The sequence below is a fragment of the Chiloscyllium punctatum genome, chromosome 46 (assembly GCF_047496795.1).
Source record: "Chiloscyllium punctatum isolate Juve2018m chromosome 46, sChiPun1.3, whole genome shotgun sequence".
NCBI lineage: Eukaryota > Metazoa > Chordata > Chondrichthyes > Orectolobiformes > Hemiscylliidae > Chiloscyllium > Chiloscyllium punctatum.
Genome location: NC_092784.1, coordinates 15,791,998 through 15,816,216, shown reverse-complemented (window position 1 = coordinate 15,816,216; position 24,219 = coordinate 15,791,998).

The following is a 24,219-nucleotide window of genomic DNA, read 5'->3' as shown; positions in this document are numbered from 1 at the left end:
CTCAATTGGTCTACAAGCCCCAACATTCGTTCCCTCACTCACCCTCACATATCTCATCCAAGATGTGTAAATTTTAATCATTATTTTGAATTTTAATCATACAGTATCCCTTAGTTTCCTACTCTGTAAAGAAATAAGTTCTAACCTGTCCAACGTCTCCCTATCATTCAACCTTTTAGCCCAGGAGACATCTTTGTACATTCCTTCTACATTTTTTTGTTCAATAATATCCTTTCTTGGGAACGGTGTACAGAACTGAGCACAACACTCCAACTGCAGCCTTACCAACAGCCTGTACTACTGCAACATATCGTCACAACGTCTATACTCAGTGCCCTGATGAAGGCCAATGTGCCAACAGCCTTCTTCACTGTCCTGTGTATCTGTTACTCAAATTTCAGACAACCATGCACCTAATCTCCAACGTCCTTTTGTTCCACTACACTTCTTAAGGACCTCTCATTCATCATTAAACTCCTACCTGGATTTGACTTTCCAACATGCAAGACGTCACACTTATCTATATTAAACTCCATTTGCTAATTCTCGCCCACTTTCCCAGCTGGTCAAGGTACTGCTGCAATTTCTGATAACGTTCACCACTGTAAATGATATCTCCAATTTTAGTGTTATCTGCGTTGTGCACTCTGGTCCAAACCATTTATATAGATAACAAACAGCCATGGGCCCAGCACCGACTCCTGAGGCACTCCAATTGTCACAGGCTTCCAGTCCGACAAGCATACATCCACCATAGCCATTTGCTTCCTAACATCAAGCCAATTATGTCGCCAATTTGCCAGTTCACCTTGGATTCCATGCGATCTAACCTTTTAGAGCGGTCTACTATGTGGTATCTTATCAAAGGTCTTACTGAAATCCATACAGAATATGTCTACCACACTGCCCTCGTCAACGTTCCTTGTCACTTCCTCAAAAATCTCTAACGAAATTTGTAAGGCATAATCCGTCATGCACAAAGCCATGCTGACTGCTCCAAGTCAAACTCTGTCTTTCCAAATGCATGCACATCTTATCTCTCAGAAGCTTCTCAAGTGGTTCAGCAAAAACATGTGTGAAGTTTACTGGTCTATATTTCCTAGGCTTTTCTTTGCAGCCCTTCTTGAAGTAGAGCACAACATTTGCTACCGCCCAGTCTTCCAGGACCTTGGCCACTGAACTGTCTTCTCTCGCCTCTTGCAGTGCTTTTGGATATATCTGGTCAGGACCAAGAGATTTATCTGATTTTGTGCATTATAATATGTCCAAAAGCGACTCTACTGTGATATGGACTGTACAAAAATATGATAACTAACCTCCTCAAGGTCACAGGTCTTCATGTCTTTCTTCATGGTAAACAGAGAGAGGAAATTGAGGAATTCACCCATCTCTTGAGGTTTTATTCTCCTATTCTCTCTCGAGTTGTTCTTTATCTTTACTATACTGAACATGGATTCACCCTCATGTTCTCAGCCAAGACTATATTATAACCCCCTTCTCGCGTTGCTGATTCCCTTCTTCAGTAAACTCCTCTATTCCCTGTATACCTTCAGGGATTCCTTTGAAACGAGCTGCCTGAACCAGAGCCACGCCTCCTTTGTTCTGGTCAGAGCCTCAATATCTCTTGACATCCAGGGTTCGCTCTTCCAGTCTCACTTTACCTTTACCCTCACAGGAAAATGGAAACCTTGAACTAGAGCTATCTCATTTTTAAAGCTCTCCCACTCGCCCGAGTTCCTTTTACCTCGAAACAAACTACTCCAATCATCCCCTGAAATCGCCTGTCTATTTGCAACAACATACGCCTTGCCCCAATTTAGAACTTGAATCTGTGGACCAATTTTGTCCCTCCCATAACTATTTCAAAATTACTACAACTCTAAACACTTTTCCCAAAATGTTCCCCCACTTTATCTCCTTCACCTATCCTGCCCTATTTCCCAACAGTAGGTCGAGATTGTCCCTTACCGAGTAGGATACTCTATATATTGCTCGTGGAAAAGTTCCTGAACGCACTTAACAAATTACGTTCCATCTAAGTTCTTAATCATCGAAGTCCTAATCTATGTTAGGAAAATTGAAATCACGGATTATCACAACCCTATTGTTTCTGCAAGTCTCCCCAGTCTCCTTGCATATTTCTTCCTCTAATTCCCATTGATGATTTGGAGGCTTATAGTGCAACCACTATAACACTGCCATCCCGCTTTCACTACTTTGCACCGTTCACGAAACCTCATTGGATATTATCTGTTATTTCAACTTTAAATACTGGTTTGATACTCGCCTTAATCAGAACTATTGGTATTTAAACTGTTTCCATTTACATCTCTCCATCGCAGTGATTTTCACATCCATGGCACCCCTTGTCAAGGCACAGTGGAGTTATGGAACTGCAAATGGATGGAAGCTGCACATCCTGTCACTTCCAACATTGGCTGCAAGTTTCCCCACACTGGGCAGCTATCTAACACAGTGTTACCGAACAATGCAACAGCCTGGGTTTATATATGAATGAACCAGTGCGGTCTGCACAGCTTCCCAAGCTGGACATTTAGCCCATGATTATAGATCAAGCATTGATGTGGGCTGCACAGAGTAACATTCTGGATGTTGCTGGGTTGCATTCAGCAGTACGCAAGCCAAAGCTACACATTGCTCCACACTGAAAGTATAATAGATGGGCTGGTTATGTGAGTTGGATTGCGAATGTGAGAGAACTAAACATCTGGCAATACCTTTATTTTATGTTTTCATTCATGTGATTGGACCCTTCAAATCCTGAGTCATCCGGTTAGACCTGACCCTCTGGATGAGTCCTGGTGACTGTTATTACAGCATCTGGCTCTGCAACATGACCAACAAAATAAGCAGAGGCTGCATCGGGGACAATCTCCTGAAAATGGAATCAGGAAATCACAATCAGATCAGCCGTACTCTTAGTGAATGGTGTGGCAGGATTAAATGGACCATTCATGCAATTTATTCATATATTTCTATTTGTTCCAAAGCAAACTCCACTTCTCTCCCAGTGTCCCATATAGTGGGGAGTGAGTTCCCTCCTCCTGTTCCTGCGTAACAGGATCCTCGGGCCTCACGAGCTTCCAGATTTCTCTGTGTCCCAGTTTCGAGCAGTTTAATGACAGCCTTCTGTTCCTGTGCCCCAGTCTCGAGCAATTGAATGACATCCTCCTATTTCTGTGTTCCAGTCCTCAGGAGCTCAGTGACCGCCTCCTAATCGAAGTTGTGTGAAAATAGATGTCCTCCTCCTGCTCTTGAATAACAGGCTGCAATAGTTCTGTGCTCACTTGCTGCTCCTGTGGAATGGAGTTGAATGCCTGAATGGCCTCTTCGCATTCTTCACAGCTTTTCTTGACGAAAAGCATTTCTCCTGTTGCTGTAAAACACCATCAAAATCTGAATGATTTATTTTTGTATTTAACTGTCAGTAATTGAGCAAACAGGCTGACTGACAGAATTCAGAAGCTAAATCGCCTCCTCCTGTTCCTGTGTTATACACTCAATAGGCAATAGAGTCTCGGACATGTAGAGCACACAAAAAGATCCTTCAGTCCGGTCGTCCACGCCGACCAAATATCCTAAATAAATCTCGTCCCTTTGCCAGCACTTGGCCCATCTCCCTCGAAGCAACTTTCATGCATGTATCCATCGAAATGCCTTTTAAATGGTGTAACTGTACCTGTCTCCACTACCTCTTTGTGGCTTTTCAATCCATACACAGTAGTGTCTGTGTGAAAATGTTATCCCTCAAGCCCCGTTTTAAATCTTTCTCCATTCACCTTAAAACTTTGTCTTCTATATTTGGACTCGTCTATCATGGGGAAAAGACATTGACTTGACTGTTTACCATTTCTATGACCCTCATGATTTTATAAACCTCTTTGAAGTCCCCCATCAGCCTCAACACTTGAAAGTAGTCCAGGCCTATTAAAACTCTCCCTCTAACAGTAACCCTCCAATACCTGTAAAATTCTTTTAAATCTCTTCTGCACCCTTTCAAGTTTGACAACCTTTTTTCCGACATCAGGGTTACCAGGATTAAAGGCAGTATTACGAAAGTAGCCAAACCAATGTCCTGTACAGATGCAACATGTCATGCAAATGCTTAGACTCAAAGCACGCACCAATAGAGGGAAAAACACGCGAGTGCCTTCTTAACGATGCTGTCGACCTGTGACAGCACTTTCAAAGAACTGAGAACCTGCACCACAAGGTTCCTCACAGGGCAACGATCTGGCTTTGATTCCATTCTTGAATGACTGGCTATGTGGAGTTTGTATATTCTCCCCGTGTCTGTGTGAGTTTCCTCCAGTGCTATGGTTTCCTCCGACAATAGAGAGAGAAACAGGTATGGGTAGATTGGCCATCATAAATTGTGCATAGTACCCTGGGATGTGTGAGCGAGGTGGATTAGCCATGGGAAATTCAGGCTCAGAGGGATAGGACAGGGGTTTGTTCAGTGGGATTCTGTTTAGAGGGACGGTGTGGCCTCGATGAGCTGAAAATCCTGTTTCCTATCTGTAAGGATTCTATAATTTCTATGGAGTTATCCTTGAATGGCAACTTTCGACAGGACCCTACCTGAATGTCTTGCCCTGATTTTTCTTGCCACAATGCAACACCTCACATTTATCTAAATTAGATTCCATCTGCCACTCCTCAGCTCACCTAATCAATATCCCATTATATTCTGAGATATCATTCTTCAATGTTGAATATACCACCCAACTTGGAATTATCCACGAACTTACTGACCATACTTCATATACTCAAATGCAAATGATTTGTGTCAGTGACAAAAGGCAGTGGACCCACTATTGATCTTTGCGTCACGCCACTGGTCTCAGGTCTCCAAGTTTAATGAACAAATGTCCACTATCACGGTCTGTCTCCAATATTCAAGAACATTTCGGATCTAGATGACGAGCTCTCCCTGGATCACAGGCAATCTAACCTTGCTAACCAGTCGATCATGTAGAACATTTTAGTTTTCTTACTGAATTCTATAAAGACAACAACCACTGCACTGCCTTCATCAATCATCTTCATCACTTCCTCAAAAATTTCCACCGAGTCAGTGAGATGTGATCTCTAATGTACTAAGCCCTCTTCAGCCCTTGGCCTTCCAAATGCATATACATCGTTTCCCTCAAAATCCCCTCCCACAATTTAGTTACCACAATTGACGTCAGGCTCACTGGTGTATAGTTACCTGGTGTTTCCTTAATTTCTTAAATAATGACACTACGTTAGCAGCCCTCCAGTCTTTTCACACATCACCCGTGAAAATAAATACTAAAAATATATCAGCAATATGCTGAACAATTTCTTTCCTAGTTTCCCACAAACTTTTGCGATTCAACTGATCAGGTCCCAGGGATTTGTTCACGTTTATATGTTTAAAATGTCCAACATCTCATTGTAATATAGATACTTTTCAAGGTATCACTATATATTTCATCATTCTCTCGCTCTTGCAATCTCTACTACATGAAAGACTGAGGAGAAATACTTGTTTATTATCCCTTCCATCTCCTATGGTTCCACACATAGGTAGCCTTACTGATATTTAAAGTGCCCTGTTCTCTCCCTAGTTAATATTTTGCCATGATAGGATGTGTAGAGTTGCTTCAATGCCTCGTTAACCCTTTTTCTAAAGCCATCTCATGTCCACATTTTTCTGGCCCGAGCTCCCCGTTGACTATACACTTACTGCCCTTATACTCTTCTCGGGATTCACTTGATCTCATCTCTGTTTTCCTGACATGTGCCTCCTTCCTTACCTTGACTAGAGCATCAATATATCTAGCCATCTAGCACTCCCTGAACCCACCAGCCTTGCTCATCTGATTATAGAAACATGTTGGCTCTGGAGCCTCTGAAACCAAGTTTTGATCGCCTTGCATTTTCCAACCGTCCCTTGACCTGTGAAGAGAGTATTCCAAACAGCCTTTCATAGGATTCGCCTAACACTTTCAAAATTGGCCTTATTCAAAGTTAGAACTTTAATGTTTACATCAGGGTTTTCCGATTCCACAACTAGTTGAAAACAAATATGTATGCGTAACCGTCGTGAAGGTTAAATAAACATTACCTGCGCCTCTGAAACATGCTCGAGAGGCTGAATAGGCTCGTCCAGTCCCTCTGTAATAGACTGGAGAGGCCGAATGGCCTTCTCCTGTCCCTCAGAAATAGGGTCTAGAGGGTGACTGGCCTCCACCTGTTTCTCGAGAACAGACTGGAGAGACTGATGAACCTCCTCCTGTCCCTCTGAAATAGACAAAAAAGGCTTCATGGCCTCCACCTGTTCATGTGTTACAGACCCGAGACATCAAATGACACAGCAACCAGTGGATTACGAGCAGCCGGTAAACTATATCTAATGGAGGTCCACCCTTTCTCAGTTACAGACACACAGACAACACAATGTACTCCAGGTGCCCTCTCAGTAACACCTCATATAGCTGCAGCGACACATATCATTGTTTTAAATGACTCTGTTGGCAAAATGTTCTAATATTTCAGCTTTTCAGCTTTTAACTCTGAATCCAGATATTTACTCTACAGACCACGACTAACTACAACAATGAAGGTGTTCAATTACTGTCTCGGTCTCTTACTCACGGGTCTCTATATTGACCTACTCAGTTTCAGTGGAGAACCATAATGTATTGTATCATTGCCTTTGCTATTAAGAGCATGGAGGTCACTGTCTACTGTCCTGGTTACAAACTCCACTTCCTTTCACTGTTTCTATCCCATGCCTGGCCAATATCTGCAGCTGAAGCAGACAAGACACAACTGTCTTGTCTTTGACTATGAGCTGATTCTTGACATCATTCCCTGACCATTTCTAACTTAAAATACTCCCCACTCCAGAATATATCTCACTGGTTTATTCCATCTGCTGTTTGAATCTTGAGCTATGAAGTACATTCTTAATGAAGCCAATACCCTGCTGCCGACTCTCCCGGCTTCAAGCCTGCCGAAGCAAATCTGATTCTAACACAAACCAAACTCCCGTCCATCTGTCATTCATGTGCACAACGATGTATATTGCTATTGTGTCTGGCAATGCCTTTATTTTAACATTCTCTAACACTTTACCTCATCTGTTCATGAAAATTCTCTCTGTTCTCTCTGTCGATTAACAAAAAGCCTGCCAGTTGTTCGTATTTAAAATAATTTCCTCCATAAGTGTTCCTTCTCAAACAATGAGTTTCGCATTCATCCACGCCAATCGCGCACGCACACGCTCACTCTCTCAGTGGCTGATGAACACAGACAGACAGACAGACAGACAGACAGACAGACAGACAGACACACACACACACACACACACACACAAACACACACACACACACACACACACACAGAGAGAAATCCTTCCCATTGTAAGCAGTAATCTGATGCGAGTATAGTTAGCATATGATAGTAAAGTTTGCAATACTCTCCATGCTGGGCAGATAGTGCAGTGTACTGAGCAACACACTAGCATGGTCTGCACAGCTCTCCATGCCGGGCTGTCATCTTGTCCCAGTTTATGTCGTTTGTGGTGTTCTGTGAAGCAGTTTGAGAATGTGATGTAACGAACCATTTCCGCTGATCTGCCAATGCCTTTATTCAATGTTCTTATTCTTGTCATTTTACTCTCGAAGGTCTCACTTCTCCAGTTAGTCCCACTGCCCTGTCATTTTCCTCATATTTCCACAACATCTTTTCAGTTAATTAACTGTCTGTTTCTCTCTTTAATTTGAATCTCTCTGTCCCTCTGTACCTTACCCCGGCCTTCGGTTTTTGCTCCCTAGTGTATCGAGTGATGGTATTGTGTAACTCAGAAATAATGAAATGGGGTGCGTCAGGCTGTTGTTCATTTCCCAGTATGTCCCTTGAAATGGTCCATGGACAGGCGTGTTTCAGAAGTTATGAGAAACATCCTTGTAACTTGGTCTGTACCTGTGGCTGTCCTCTCAGATGACCTTGCGATCAGCAACACGAGGAAGCCCACTTAGTAAAGGACCACGCATCTAAATTGCTGGACAATGCTGTCACTTTTTAAATGAAAGGTTAGTTTCTCTTTTTTTTTTGTAAGAGGTCTTAAAGGCCAGACTTCCTACTGAAAACGGCTCAAGTAAATAACTTACGGGGCTTTTAGGGTTTTTAATAAATAGTAGTAACAATGGCCAACTCGTACAGACAAGGCTTTCTAGATATTTTTCTTGTAGCTGTAACAATCAAAAGGTGCTTGGGGTCCCAGAAGGGTTGCAAATTTTAGTAAAGTATCCCGAACTGCTGTTCTCTCTGTAACCTCACTTTATGCTGTTTCGTCCTGGATTGGAAAACTGTATGCAAGAATGCATGTCTGAATGTTCCCTTTTGCCAAGGGGTGTGTTTACGTGATTTTAATATATTGGAACAGTTCATTTGTAGAACGTACTGTATCCATTATTCGGTTAAGATTTCCAATCGTTAAGTTATTCTAAATTCATCTTCACTTTGTATGGATTTTCATTAGAGTATTCAAATATATTGTGTTTTGCTTAATCGTGAGTAGTTTATCTAGTAGCATCACATCCGGAACACCCAACATACATCTACCTATAAAATAAGGAAAGGTTGGCATCCAAGCCAACTTCTTAAAATAGATTGAGGAAGTCTGGTTGGTTTATAGCAAACTGGGAAATTTTGTCTGGTTCTAAATCGATAATACCAAATTGGGTTTAGAATTTGCAAACAGGCCATTCGACCCAACAAGTCCACACTGACCCTCCGAGGAGTAACCAACTCAGACCCATTCCTCTTCCTTATCATTACACATTTACCCTGACTAAGGCACCTAACCCACACATCCCTGAAAATTATGAACAATTTCGCATGGCCAATTCACTTGACATGCGCATATTTGGATAGTGGGAGGAAACCAGAAAATCCAGAATAAGTTCATGCAGACACTGGTAAGTATACACAGGGAGGCTATTGGTTTCAAAGGTTACGTATTGTAGTTGTTAGTGTCTTTTGTTCCGGATGTTGAATTCAGGTGGTTAAAACAGTGTTTTGTGTGTAAAGATTCTATCAGTCACTAAGAGTTCTCTGGGTGTGGAAAAAAGTGGAGTTGGGGGTTTTACAACAGGTAATGAGGGCAAAGCTGTAGGAATTGGCAGACAAGCTGCAGTGCGGTTGCGTTTGTCTGTGAGAAAATGAGAGATAATTTACAGCGATAGCTCGGCATTTAAATTTGATGGAAGCTCCATCAGAATCTTTGAAAATTGCTAGGATTCAATTTCAAATTAGGTACTCTGAACATGAGAAGGAACTGAAATAGTTTGAATTATGATGAAAAGTAGAAATAAAAGAGAAGGAAATGAAGTAGAAAGAGAGAAGAAAACTAGAGAGTTTCAACTTCAAAAGTTGGCATTTAGAGAGGAACATTGACATGGAAGGCGGAGATGAATGTTTATGGTAGGCTGTATGAGGAGAATAGTGAGGCTGAGCAACCCTATTGTCGCCAATGGCCTGATGGGGTTCTGTTTAAATACATCCACGTATTATCTAAATTTGATGAGAAGGATGGGGAAGAATTTTGATTTTCATTTGAGAAATGGCTAAACCAATGGCCAGTGACAATGTGGATTTAGTGGACATTTGTCTGTATTTGCATCCCTATCAGAGGCGGTATCTGGCCAGTATGAGGTGGGAAAGAAAGCCATCTGAAGTCCATATGAGCCTCTGCCAGAAGCCGACAGACATCATTTCAGGAATCTAAAAAAGGGTCCCTGGTTAAAAACACATTGAGTTTGAAAGGATCAAACAAAGTAATTTTGAAAGTTAAGTAAGGGTATTAAAAACAGAGCAAAATTATCACACTGTGAGAGAGATTCTTATTTTGGAGAAATTCAACAATTCACTTTCTGCAGTCGTGAGAACTCGCGTGGAAGAGCAGAGAATTAAAACAGCAAGACTGGAACGGAAATAGCTGATGATGAAGATTGGGTTCAGAAACCAAAGTTTGGTTTCTGTGAGAGATTGAGAAGAATGTGCGAGATTTTCTTAAAGCATATGCCTATGAAAGTAAGGTTTACTGGCAAAGGCTAGTAGTAGCAGGTAAAGAGGTTACAGCATTTAGAGGTACAGAAGCATGTAATTCTTTTATGCTGAGACATGAGGAGACATGTCATTCAGAGGGAGTATTGGAGAGATGAGAAGTGCTCCATTATGTAACATGTGGTTGGAGTGTCCAGTGGAAACATCAACAGATTTATTCCACAATGAGGAAGGAGACCTTGAGCTTGGTGTTTGCATTTCAACATTTCAGCACTTAACTTGCGAATAACATACCTGAGTTCAATCTTTACTGTGGATCGTGAACCAGTAAAGATTTTGCAGGGGTTTAGGGAGAAAAATACCAGTCTGTTTCGATTGAGCTTACTATTGCTGCCATTCAGGTTGAAATTATACAGGTGACAGGGCAAGAACACCTACGTTTTGTCACGTTGTGGAGACTTGGATGAAGAATGACAAATGCATTCTGTGGCAGGAGTAAAATGACTGAAATCGAATCTCGTTGTGATCATTTGTATACACAGAGTCAAAGTAATATATATGCATTCTAGTCTACTAAAAGAGGAAGATTGGGAGGTCTAAAATGAATCCATCTTTGTATATTGATGGATCATTTTATTAAAGGTGGAGTGGTGAGGACAGTATCCACTTAAAAAGTTTATTTTCTCGTGGGTTTTTTTTAAGAGAGGCTTTAGAGGCAGAGGTGCAGAACTGTTGTCTAAAAAGTGAATCCAGGTAAATAGCTGAGAAAGTCTTTAGGTTTTATTAAAACATTGGTAACAATGGGAGGACAGTGGCCAGCTCTCCCATACGAGGTTTTCTCGTTTAGTCCATTGCTGCAGCATTCAGAAGCTGCTGGGAAATCCCAGAAGAGTTGGAAGCTTCAATGCATAATCCCCAAGTGAACAACAAATGAAGCAGAGGCTAGAGAGAGGGGAAACTCTGAAACCACGGAGTGAGTGCGTCTGGGGAAAGGGATCTGCTGTATCCACCCCGAGTATTCCTGGAACATCTTCCCAAGTTACACTTAATCCAGGAGCAGAGTGTGAGGGACCCGACTGAACAAGAGCTTGTCACAGAGCGGTGTTACCTTCAACAACACGACTTGCAGCTTCACATCAGGGGGAGGATGGTGCTACCAGGGGCTGTTTGGGTCACAATTTCATTCCCGGGCAGGACTAGGTGACATATCTATCATTTCCCAGTATCTCAACATCAATGTCACCATTCGGTGATGGAGGATCTATATGGTGGATGAGGTAAATACATTCTTCCTCCCACAGCAGGGAGCTGCCTGGTGTATCCAATATAGTGGGATTGCCGATGGTGTACATGGAAATTGCAGAGTCGCAGTCAATGTGGAGAGGTAGAGGAACTGAAAGAGCTCTCTCTCTATTAAATTTGCAGCGTGCCCATGCACAGAGCATCAAGTTGGTGGATATCAACTGTCCTGGCAGAAGTCACGGCCTCTTCATTCAGAAGCGGTCAGCCATCGGGTCTCCACGTAGAAAGGAATTAATATATATTGGGCAAAGTCGGTCCCCTTGATGCACGTTTCAAAACATCATCCCCACCACCAATCAGCCACATCAAAACATTCCATATGCACGGAGAGCAATGGGGTCACTTGGAGCGTCAAGGAGCAGACAATCAGGGATGGAGCAAAACCTCCCATGTCTGAACGGGCCCTAGTGAACCCCCCAGAGCACAGGATTACAAAGTCATTTAATCCCTCTCCATAACAGTAACATGCTGCCTTCCAATTTTCATGTAAATGAAATGATGGGTTATATCATGTTAAATTCCATCTGCCAAAATATTATCTATTGTCTTTACCGGTCTGAATCTATCTGCCGACTCTCCACCCTCTCTTGATAATTTAATATCTTGCTTATCACCAGCTACATCACCAAACTCGGCATCTGAATATCTGTTCCGTCCTGCTGATCATTAAGATAGACAGTTAATCGTTGAGAACCCAGTGCTGGTCACTGTGGGACCCTACTGGTTAAATTCTACCTAACTGATTTATCCTGAGTGCCTGTTTCCAGTGTAATACCCAGTCCTGCCCCATTCCTGTGCAACACAGTCGAAGAGTTGTATAAGAACAAGGACCATCCGTGAGGAATCCAACCCCCTCGATGAGGCTGATGTCATCGCGGCGTCTGTTCCACTTTCCTGCCATCTCTCCATCCTAAAACTCTAGTCTCTTGTTGTAGATTGCACCGCGTGGAAAAAAATCACTCCACATCTACAGTTTCAATTACTTTTAGCGTTTATCAGACCTCAAATAGATCTCCTTTCATTCTTATAAACTCGAGAGTTTTGGCTTAAACTGCTCAATTTCTCTTCATAAGACAAACACTTCAAATGTGGGATCAATCTTATGAAGCTCTTCTGACTTGCCTCCAATACAAATACCTCATTCTGCAGGATACCCAAGCTGTACTCCAGTTGCAGCCTCATTAATGCCTTGCATAGCTGCACCAACACTCCCTACCTTTCAACACTATGCTTTTATAAATAAATGCTGAAATCATTCTCGCATTTCTCAATACTTGCAGTACATGCATGCAAGCTTTCTGTGATATGCAAGCAGACACCCATATACCTCTGCACCTAAGCACTTTGAAGTTTGTCTCCATTTTAATAATAATTTGCCTTTCTATTATGCTATAAATGTGTTGCTGGAAAAGCGCAGCAGGTCAGGCAGCATCCAAGGAAAAGGAGAATCGACGTTTCGGGAATAAGCCCTTCTTCAGGAAACGTCGATTCTCCTGTTCCTTGGATGCTTCCTGACCTGCTGCGCTTTTCTAGCAACACATTTTCAGCTCTGATCTCCAGCATCCGCAGTCCTCACTTTCTCCTTTTCTATTATGCTAGCCAAATTGAATAGCTCCATAATTATTCACTTTAATTTTCCATGCCAAATGTTGGCCCGTTCACTCAAGCTATCCATATAGCTTAAAACCTCTTGCATCATCATTCCGAAGTAATTTCTCACCGATGTTACTGTAATCTGAATATGTGGTATCGTATTTTCAATCCCGTCAACTGCGTACAGTAATACTATCGATCGCAAATGATTGAGGCATGAGTACAGAAATCAATGGCACCCCACAACTTGCATTTTCCAAAAGAAAATGAGACATTTATTCCATGTGACTGAATTTTGTTGGTTAACCAATCCTCCATCCGAGCTAATAAATTACTCCTAAACCCATGTTGTCTGATCTTACCCCTTACTCTGTGGAGAAGTGACGTATCCAATGCCTTCACGAAGACTAGATGTATTCCATCTTCAGGATTCCCACTGTCCACCTTGTCTGTCATATCTTTAAGTAACTCTAACAAACACTTCAAACCTGATTTATCCTTTGTAAAACCATGTTGACGCCGATGGATTGCGGTTTAGCTTTGCAAATATCCTCAACAATGGATTCTAATAATTGTCTTAAATTACAATAGTTCTATCGTTAAGTTTTACTCCCTAATGCATACAGTTATTATAAGTCTTTCCCTTTCGAAAATCTTCACGTTTTCTTTGAATTTCTGTCTAATGGTCACGCGTTTTTGAAGAGGTCTACTCCAATAGATGTGTAAATGTATGTGTGGCTGACTGGACTCATCTTCCCGCTGGTATACAAACTCGATGGGCTGATGTCATTTTGGTGGTCCCATGTTGTCGACTCCAACGCCAGAATAACTTCCTCCAGTTGATTTGTTAGAGGATTGGGAGATTATGGAATCTTCCTTTTGCTGTATGACATTTTGAGGGGCTGATGGGTCTTCTCATACTTCTCCATAACAGGTGGAAATGCTGAATGATCTTCACATGTATACCGGAGATGGGAGCGAGAGAGTGATTGGTCTTCTCCTGTTCCCATACAACAGACACATGTCTAAATTACCGCTTCCTTTCTCATGAAAGAAGTCTCAGATAGTTTTTATCCTTATCCAATTCCCTTGCAATTGGCTCGGTGGGTCTGAATGGCCTCCTGCTTTCCCAGTGTAACAATCTTCAGTCACTATGTGACCTCTTCCAGTTCCTATGTTACAGACTTGAGGAGGCTGAATGGACTGATCCTGTTGCTGTTTAACAGGATACTGGTGCAGCATGGTCTACTGTTATAGGGTAGATTGGCTGATTAGCCTCCTTCTGTCGATGTATATCAGACTCCAGGAGTTGAATAGCCTCGTTCTGTTATGGTGTAACAGGCTTGAAGGCCTGAATAATCTCCTGATATTTCTCCTGTGTAACAGGCTGGAGAACGGAATGGATTCCTCCACTATCTGTGTAATTCGCTGCAATTGTTGATTCCTTCTGTCATTTATGTTGAAATAAGATCATCTTTAATTTTTGTAAAATGCAATGGCTACTGCGTCAACCTGATCATCCTTTCGTTATAAGGTAGCATCTTCATTGCAGGAATCAACACTGAGCACCTTCCAATATCTTTTCTTCATTGAAGAGACTAAATCTGTACACACTACTCCAGATATGATCTCACTAAGACCCTGTACCGCAGCAGCAACACTTTACCAGCCTGCTGTAAAGTTCTCACCAAGGTTACAGCTGTCTTAGCTCTCTGGCGAATACAAAGAATTGTTGGAAGATCATTGTCTTTCTCCATTCCACAGCATAACGGCATATCTGGAGAACTTAAAGTTTGAGAAGATCACAAATGATGAGGCAAGATGATCTCTACCATTAATCTCCCCAGAGCCCATGTCGCTCAGATTCCACAGAATCTAGTAAGGCGGAGCACAAAAACAGCAAAGAGGAGCAAACATTGATGGGAGTTATATATCAAAGCGAAGGCTGCAATACAAATGCTTTGTATGATATAAAACAGGAAATGAGATGTACATATTTCTGGGTTCTGCAGTAATAATATACTGTTGAAATTATGTCTAAACCGTGTTAACTCAAGTGAATGCTAATGCTGGGAAAAATAGATTTCATGACCACGTGTGAGATGGTTTATTTTCATGCACGTACCATATGATTGGATCATGTCCTTTTCGAGTTTTACTGTCGCTCGTCGATGCATGGATACCCCTATCTAGCTAACCATAGCCAGACGATCTTAAGGGAACGGGTTTAAATAATGTGGAACACAATACCTACAAAGCGAGGGATGAGCTGGATTTTTCAAACGTTAGATTACGTTACCACTCATCGTCTGTCGCATGTTGCGTGCACTTTAATTCTTAACACCTTAATTACCCACCACCAATGTGACTTAAAATACTCTAATTTTAGTAATAAAATAGTAAAACTTTAAAATACTAGTTAAAATCAATGGTAATTGAAAATTAACCTAAAATCCTAATTTAAAATCAATCAAAATTAATAATTATTAAGTTTGAAAACAATCAAAATTTTAAAAATTATTAAATTTTGTCAACTGGAGAATCCTAAGTGTCCATAAAATCCTTAAAAGCTGGGGACTTAAAGATAATACAAGGCTTGCCATGTTCTGAGCAAAAGATTTAAATTTCTCGGTCCCGAGGTCTTTCATTAATTTATTCTTCACGAACCATTTTCCTCGGGATTTAATCACAAAATCATAAAAGGACATTTTTGTTCCTTTTGTAAGTTCCCAAATGTCGATTTATATTGGGATTCCAGATATTTTCTAATACTTTCAATTTACTGAGCTTGTGCATCTTCGTCGCCATATTACCACCCTCGAATGAAAACGAGGCATGTAGGATTTCATCCGCGGATTTGTATAGCGTCTCGTATTTCCGCAGAATCGCAATTGGAATAAAAGCTGACAGTTTATACAACGCAAGGCCGCAAGGGAGTTGTATAAACTGTCAACTTTTATTCCAAGGCTGCCATCCCGGGAGTTTGTATATAATATCCCATCCGTGACGGATTGTGGGAGATATAAAATTTCCTTCATTGCATTTTTAATTATGTAATCCAGTTTTCTAAGTTAGTTTACTGATACTTCTGATAAAATTAGATAATAATATAATCTAGGGGTAAAATAGATTTTTTTAAAAGTTGCAATTTCTGGACAGGTTTTAAAAGGGATCTTTTAAAATTTTCAATCCATATACCGAGTTGGTTTTCCCAATCCGATTGATTTACACTAATCCACGGGACTATATTTGCTCCTAAATATTTATCAGTACTTCCTGGATCTATGAATTGAGCATTTCCTTCGTTAAATTTCCAATTTGCCTTCTCATTACATATAAACGTTTTATTTGAAAAGGTAAAGTGAAACCCTTTTGTTTTTCTTATATCGACCTCCATCCACGTATTATTACAAAATTTCTCAACCAGTTTTAAATTGTATGCCATTCCATCGTAGCATTGGCTAATTAAAGCTAAAGTTGCACAATGTTAGCTCTCTTTATCTTGGACGAGAAATAATCCTTTTTTTCCCTTTCTTTGATAGTGTTTTAAGGGGGTCTATAACAATATTAAAAAGAATTGGTGATAACGCATTACCCTGTTTAACCCCTCTTAAAATTTTAATCTTACTAGTTTTAGAAATAAAACCTTCAATTTGAGTAAAATTATTTTCATGCAAACTTGTAATTATTTTAAGAAATGTTGGGGTTGCTGAATTCTTTTAAGGGCATTTATTATTAATTTATGTCCTACGGTATCAAAGGCTTTCGCCAGGTCTACGAATACCACTGCTAGATCAATTTTATTCTTGTTGGCTCCATTTATGATATTCTCCAGGATTTTAATATTTTCTTCAAACCTTGCCACACCTGCCATAAAACCTTTCTGCCTTTTCTTTAAATTTATAACTCTACTTAATCTATTGGCTATTGTTTTTTGTAAATAGCCTAAGCATAATTGGACGTATTGTAATTTGTCTCCAGTTATTAATATATTTTATTCCATCCTCATCACCAACTTTAGGAATCAGCACTGTTCTACTTATTTTAACTTTATTTGAAATTTTACCTGTTTTTAAGCAAATGGTATATATTCTAGGAATTACCATATTATATATATTTAAATATTCAAATTATTTCTTTCAGCGTCATCCGATCTGGTCCCGCCGCGCTTTTAACGTCCATATTCTTCACGGCCTGATTTACGTCTTCTACCGTTATAGGACCAGTCAGTATGTCGCATATTGATCCCTCAATCTGAGCTTTATATTTAGCAAAACCTCTTAAATTGCTTTTATCATTGGAATTAGACAATTTATCTTTAAAGTTTACCTCTAATTCCTCCTTGCCAAGCGGACATTCACACTTAGCCAGAGCCCCCATCAAGGTTCTGGCTAAGTATTGCCTTTTATTTTTACATAAAATCTGTACTTCTTTGAACTTTCCTTTTTTCTACTGTATCTTCTCTTAGCATTATTTGCCTTCTTATTATAAACTTGAGTACTATGCTCTGCTTCGTACCTACTTGTTTTTCATACTTCAATTTCTTTGACTTATTATTCTCCTTATCAATCTCTAATTTTACCAACTATCATATCCATGATGCGATCGTAGTCCTTCATTATCCCTTTACTCCTACTTATTTTATCCGCTATTTTCTCTACCAATTCTATTAGTGATCTATCTTTATATCCTACACTCCCATTAGTCTTTTGTTACCTTGACGATTATACTCACCAATTCCTATCTCCTCTATTACATTATCTATGTCTAGAGCACTATCCTCACCCTCACTGTTATTATCATTAGTGAGGACCACTTCTTGACTCATGCCCAAACTTTATCGCTATTCTTATTATGTTCCTTTAACAATCTCCTTTTATCGGAAATCTGTTTTGCTGTTTTAGGTTCCAATTTTTCCGCAATAATCTTATTGATATGTTTACAACCTCTGAATTCCAATTCTAATTGTTGTACCAATTTAATTTCAGAATTAGACCATATACCTATTTTACCTTTCTCACTTTTTTTCTGAGCTACCTTTATTCACTTTATTCTCTTTTTTCCTCTTATCGTTTCTCAAATTGGGATGCACATGCCTCTCGTGTTGTCCCAATCCTCTATCTGTTGTAAATTTCAATGGGTACATTTCACATTGGTATGATTTCTCGTCTTCCTTCTCTTTTATATAATTATCAATACTATTACTATTACTATTGCACTTAGGATAGTGGCATGCCACTGCGTGGTAGTTACCTTCCCAGCCAAAGTTACTACATTTAATTCTTACAGCTTTAATCCCTTTACATACTTCTAGTTGTTTCCTAAACATTCCCAAAGTATTACAAATATTGTTACAAAATTTACACATAAAATTATTGAACGGGTACTTTATTATTATCTCTAATTTATCTTCCTCATTAATAACTGGATGAATAATCCTACTCTCACTCCTCTCCTTGTAGCTCTCTAGTTTTCCAATTTGACTAAAATCAAATGGCCCTTTAAAATTCGAATTAAAAATTGACCAGCTATTAAACGAACCAGGCTCGAGAGGGACCTTCTCTAAGACTCCTTCTATTCGAATTTGGTCCTGATTACTCCGTACTTTCTTATTCGCTTCCTCGTGCCTGCCAGAGGGCAGCCATGCCAGAGTAACTCTTAAGGTCTCTTCCATTTGTGTCGAAACGGATTGTCCAGTCCATGTTTGGCTAACACACTTCGCACACGGTGCCACCAATAACAACCGTGCGGGGCGGTTATTTTCCCGGTCTCCCACCCAACCGGAGATTTTGGAGTTAACCATAATCGCCACTGCCAAAACTAGGTTTCTATCATTGAGCGAATGGTCACCAGCCGTCTCGACTCCTTTCGCTGGTCGTATTCGCCGCCTTGATCTGAGTAATCCTCTTACAATAGAATGAAATAGTAAAACTGTCAGCGGAATACAGCATAGGTTAAAACCAGAGGTAAAACCAATGATAAAATCAGTGATAAAACTAATGATAAAACCATGCTAATATAACCTCCAAAAAAGTTAAAACCACTCCTCTGTTTGGAGCTTCCTCTTAAAGGTCGTTTCCAGGAGGAACCACGTGGAGGTTCGACCAACTTTGCAGCCGAAAAAATACGTAGAAACGATTACAAATGTGACTACACAGGCACCGGTCGACGACCAACATCCGTAAAAATCGGTCGCCACATCCCCTTAACATTATGTCGAGTACTGAGTCCTAGAGCAGGTTATTGAGGAATTGGTGTTGAGTGAACAGAGGAGCAAATTGAATTTTTTTTCTGTAAAGGACCTTTTGGGAACAGTGACCAAAATGTATTGGTTTTCTTTTATGCTGGTTGAGTACACGACAATTTTTGTTTTATTTGAAGTAACCGATATAAATCTGAGTCATGCAGGCCATGAAGGTGTGACAAGAAAGTGGGTACTACAGATGCTGGAGATCAGAGTCGAAGTGTGTGGTGCTGGAAAGGCACAGTCAGGCAGCATACTCAGAGCAAATAGATCGATGTTTCGAGCATAAGCTTTTAACAGGAATGAAGCTTCTGGGCCAAGGGAGCTGAGAGCTAAATGAGAAGGGGGTGTGGCAGGAAGGAGGTAGCTGAGCTTGCGATAGGTAGATGAAGGTGGGGTTGAAACTGGGAGGTGATGAAGGGAGACAAAACGCCCCATCTACTGCATCCATTAAACCCAATGTGGTCTTCTCTACATTGGCGAGGCAGGAGGTCAACTTGTGGATCATTTCAGAGAACATTTCTGGGACAGCCACATTGAACAACACAATTGCCTTGTGGCTGAGCACTTTAACTCCCCTTCCCACTCTGCCAAGGACATGAGTGTCCTGGGCCTCCTCCATCGCCAAACCTGAGCCACCAGAAACCTGGAGAAAGAAAGCCTCCTCTTCTGACTTGGGATCCTCCAACCACAGGAGATCATAGTAGATTTCCCTATTTCCCCATTTACTCTAATCCCACCTTATCCTACTCCAATTTTCGAAGTCAGCACCGCCCTTTTGAACGTTCCGATGTGTCCACTTTCCTGCCTATCAATCTGGTCCACCCTCCTCTCTGACTATCACTTTCAACCTCACCTTCATATACCTATTTGATGAAAGGAGGCAAATTAGAAAAATGCCAGGTTTTGCAGTAAGCCAGTGGATTCAGAGAAATGTTGGACCGAGCAAAAGATGACCAAGAAACTGAGAAGAAAATCAAAAAGAGAAAAAGCGTGCAAGTGAAGTAAAAACATAAAGCTTCCTAAAAAGCGTCTATCGATATATCAAAAAAAAACTAAAGACAAGGCCAAATGTGGAACAGTTAGTGTGCGTTCAGGATAATTTATTGTAGAGAACAGAGAAATGACAGGGAAAAGAAACAGTTTCTTTATGTCTATCTTCATGGAAGAATGTCCAGAAATTCTTCCAGAAATACCAAGTGACCATGGGACTTGTGTAAGTAAAGTCTACGAACATTCTTATCAGTGTTGAGGTCATCTTTGAAAAGAAAGCTGGATTGAGTATTTATAAATCTGACAGACTGGATGTACTTCATTCAAGAATTTCAGAGGAAGCAACAATAGACTTTTTGATTGCATCGCGGATTTTCACTTTATTTTCCGACACATTCCCGAAAGGCATTTAACCAATCTGGACAAAGACAAAGGTTATAGATATTATCCAACAGTTTAAGAAAGGATGAAGATGGAGAGTGGTGAACTACAGACTAGTTATCTTGTCATCCGCAGTCATGTATCTGTTGGACTCGTTTACAAAGAACATGCTACTAGATATTTAGAAGGTAATACCATAACTGGGGAGTATGATAATGTATCGATGAAAGCAAAACCAGAAGTGGCAAACATTCTTTTGGGAACGGTATGAAGATGATTCTTGTGGTCATAGGCAATGAAGAACCAATGAATAACGTATAGTTTGATATTCATGAGCTTTTTTTTACGAACTCACACAGTAAGCTCACAAGAAAAGTTAAAGCGAGAGGTATTAGGAAGAACATATGCAAATGGGAAAGCAAAAATTAGGTTCACATTCATATCAATGAATTTGGAATATAGAGGATGTCGTGCACCAGTTGCATCGAGTGCTGGTGAGAATAAATTTAAAGTATTGCATATCGTTCGGAGTCACAATCTAAAAAAAAGTCTACTGACTACAGAGGAACTGCAAAAGGTATTATGCAGATTAAACCCTAAACTGGCAAAGTTGTCTGATGTGGGAACTCAGCCTGTGAGAGGTGATTGCAGTGAAACTTAGAAACATGGAGGGGACTGAACAACAGAGAGACATGGAGAAGTACAAGTAGGTGTCATCAAGGAGAATCCCACGATATTCTACACGGACAAGTAGAACAGAATAATCAGCAAACAGTTAGTGTCCATGAGAAACTAAAGGGGAAATCTGTGTGTCAAGCTGGAGAACATTGATGAATGGTTACATGAGACCTTCATATCTATTTTACTTGGGAGAAGGAGAATGCAGGTTCAGAATATAAGAAGATGGACTGGAAAGCTCTTGAACAGATTTTTGGAAAATACGAGAAAGGGTTTGGAGGCGTTGTTCTGTACAAATCTGGACCAATCTCCATGTCTGAACGAGTTGTATCACAGGCCTTGTTGGGGTCAAGGGAGGAAAGACACTGACTGAATATTTTATTTATAATCTGACCATAGGGGAGGTGCCAGAGAACTGGAGAACAGCTAAACCGATTCCGCTTCACAGTTCTGGTAGGAGAGATAGACCAGGTTACTATAGACGAGCGAGTATTCGATCACTGTTAAGGAAACAATAGGAGAAAAAAGGGAAAGAGAAAATCTAACTCCAATCAGAGTCGCAAGGTTTGATCAGGGATAATCATCATGACTTTATCAGAAGGATAAAAATCACACAACACCAGGTTATAGTCCAACAGGTTTAATTGGAAGCAAATTAGCTTTCGGAGCGATTTTTCTTCATCAGGTGATTGTGGAGGGCTCGTCCATAACACAGGATGCTGCCTAACCTGCTGCGCCTTTCCAGCAACACATTTTTCAGCTCTGATCTCCAGCGTCTGCAGTCCTCAATTTCTCCAGGTTAATGGACTACTTTAGAATTGAACCTTGGGTGTTGCGTTTCCTAATCAGGGCATAGATTACAGGAGCAATACGGGGCTTTAGTTCGGCCAAAATGGAATACTGAATGTAATTCTGGGAGACACATTCCATGAAGGATGTGATTGTACTGGAGAGCGTGCACAAGTGATTCACCAGGAGGTTCCCTGGGATGGAGCATATCAGCTATGGAGAGAGGCTGGATAAGCTCGGGTTGTTAACTTTGAAGCAGAGAAGGCTGAAGGGTCCGTGATTCAGAAGGATACGATAATGAGGGGCACGGACAGGGTGGATAGAGAGCAGCTGTTCCTTTTAGGCAGAGGGTCAAGAACAAAGTAGCACACAGTTAAAGTGAAATTTCGAGTTTCAGAGAGGATTTAAACATTTTTTTTCACCGAGAGGGTGTTGTGTTCTGGGATTACTTCCTAAGAGGGGAATTATCACGGTAACCTCACAATCATTAAAAAGTTCTTGGACGAGTACTTGGAAGTGTCATAACATTCCAGGCTATGGATCTGCTGTAGGAAAGTGGGACTAATATAGATCGTGCTGTACTTCTGTTGGCAAAGAGTCTCTGCCCCTGTGAGTGTATGGTGTGGAAGGTCAATTATTGACCAGTTTAAGGCAGGAATTGATGAGTTTCTGAAGAGTATATTCACAAGGGTTATAAGAGTGAACTGTAATAACTTGATAAATCATGTCAATGTGAAAAATATGAGAAAACAAGTGCAGTTTCCTTATAGAATGGAGAATGGAGAATGGAGAATGAGGAACAGGAAAATCGCAGAACTATGAAGCCACAACTTCAGTTCTGTCTTCACAGAACTTTCAAACAATACAAGGAAAATCAAGTATTAGATTAGATTACTTACAGTGTGCAAACAGGCCCTTCGGCCCAACAAGTCCACACCGCCCCGCCGAAGCGCAACCCACCCATACCCCTACATCTACCCCTTGCCTAACACTACGGGCAATTTAGCATGGCCAATCCACCTGACCTGCACATCTTTGGACTATGGGAGGAAACCCACGCAGACACGGGGATAACGTGCAAACTCCACACAGTCAGTCGCCTGAGGCAGGAATTGAACCCAGGTCTCTGGTGCTGTGAGGCAGCAGTGCTAACCGCTGTGCCACCGTGCCACCCGAGTCTGGTGTGGGAAAATGATAGAGTACATGGACTTGGAGCATAGTAAGTAAATGTTTTAGGAGAATATATTGGGGCTGAAAGTAATGGTCATAGACAGCACTAACATAGATTTATGAAATGGGAATTATGTTTGAGAAATAGACTGGGAGACAAATGAAAGAGAAGCAATGGAAGTAAAACATTTGAATTTTTTGAGATGTTTTTGTAAAACTGCAAGGCCAGTTTTCAAAATCAAATCTTAGTGGATTGGGGCTAATAAATGGACATGTTTCTAGAATGGGGCAGCTGGCAGGAAACAGTGAATTGAAATAAACAGACTCGTCAAGCAATAACCTGACATTATCTAAAAGGTATGATTTTATGAGTATGACTATGTCCCAGACTCCCCATCACCTCCCCCTGATATTTTCTGTCCCATCAGCAGGACGGACACAGCAGAAATGGCGGCACAGTGGCATACAATTGGATGGGAATTACTCTTGGAGTCCTCAACAGTGACTCCTTATCGCATGAAGTCTCATGGCGTTAGTTTACACATGGGAAAGGAAACCTCCTGCTGATTACCATGTCCCAGCCTCTCTCAACTGATGAATCAGTACTCCTTCATGCTTAGCAACACTTGAAGGAAACACTGAGGGTAGCACGGGCGCAAGATGTACTCTGGATGGAGGATCTCAATGTCCATCTCCAAGAGTATCTCAGCTACAGTATTACTGATTGAGCTGGCGGGGTCCAAAAGGATATAACTGCTAGACTGGTTCTGCGGCAGGTGGTGAAGGAAGCAACAAGAGGAAAATACATGCTGACCACAGCCTTACGAATCTGCCAGTATCCATGACAGTATAGGTAAGAGCTGCCACCGCATAGTAATTGTGGAGACAAAGTCACACCTTCACATTGAGAATAGCCTCCAGCATTTTGGGTGGTACTATCACGGTGCTCAATAGGGCAGACTTCAAACAGATCTAGCAGCTCAAGTCTGAGTGGCCATAAGGTGTTT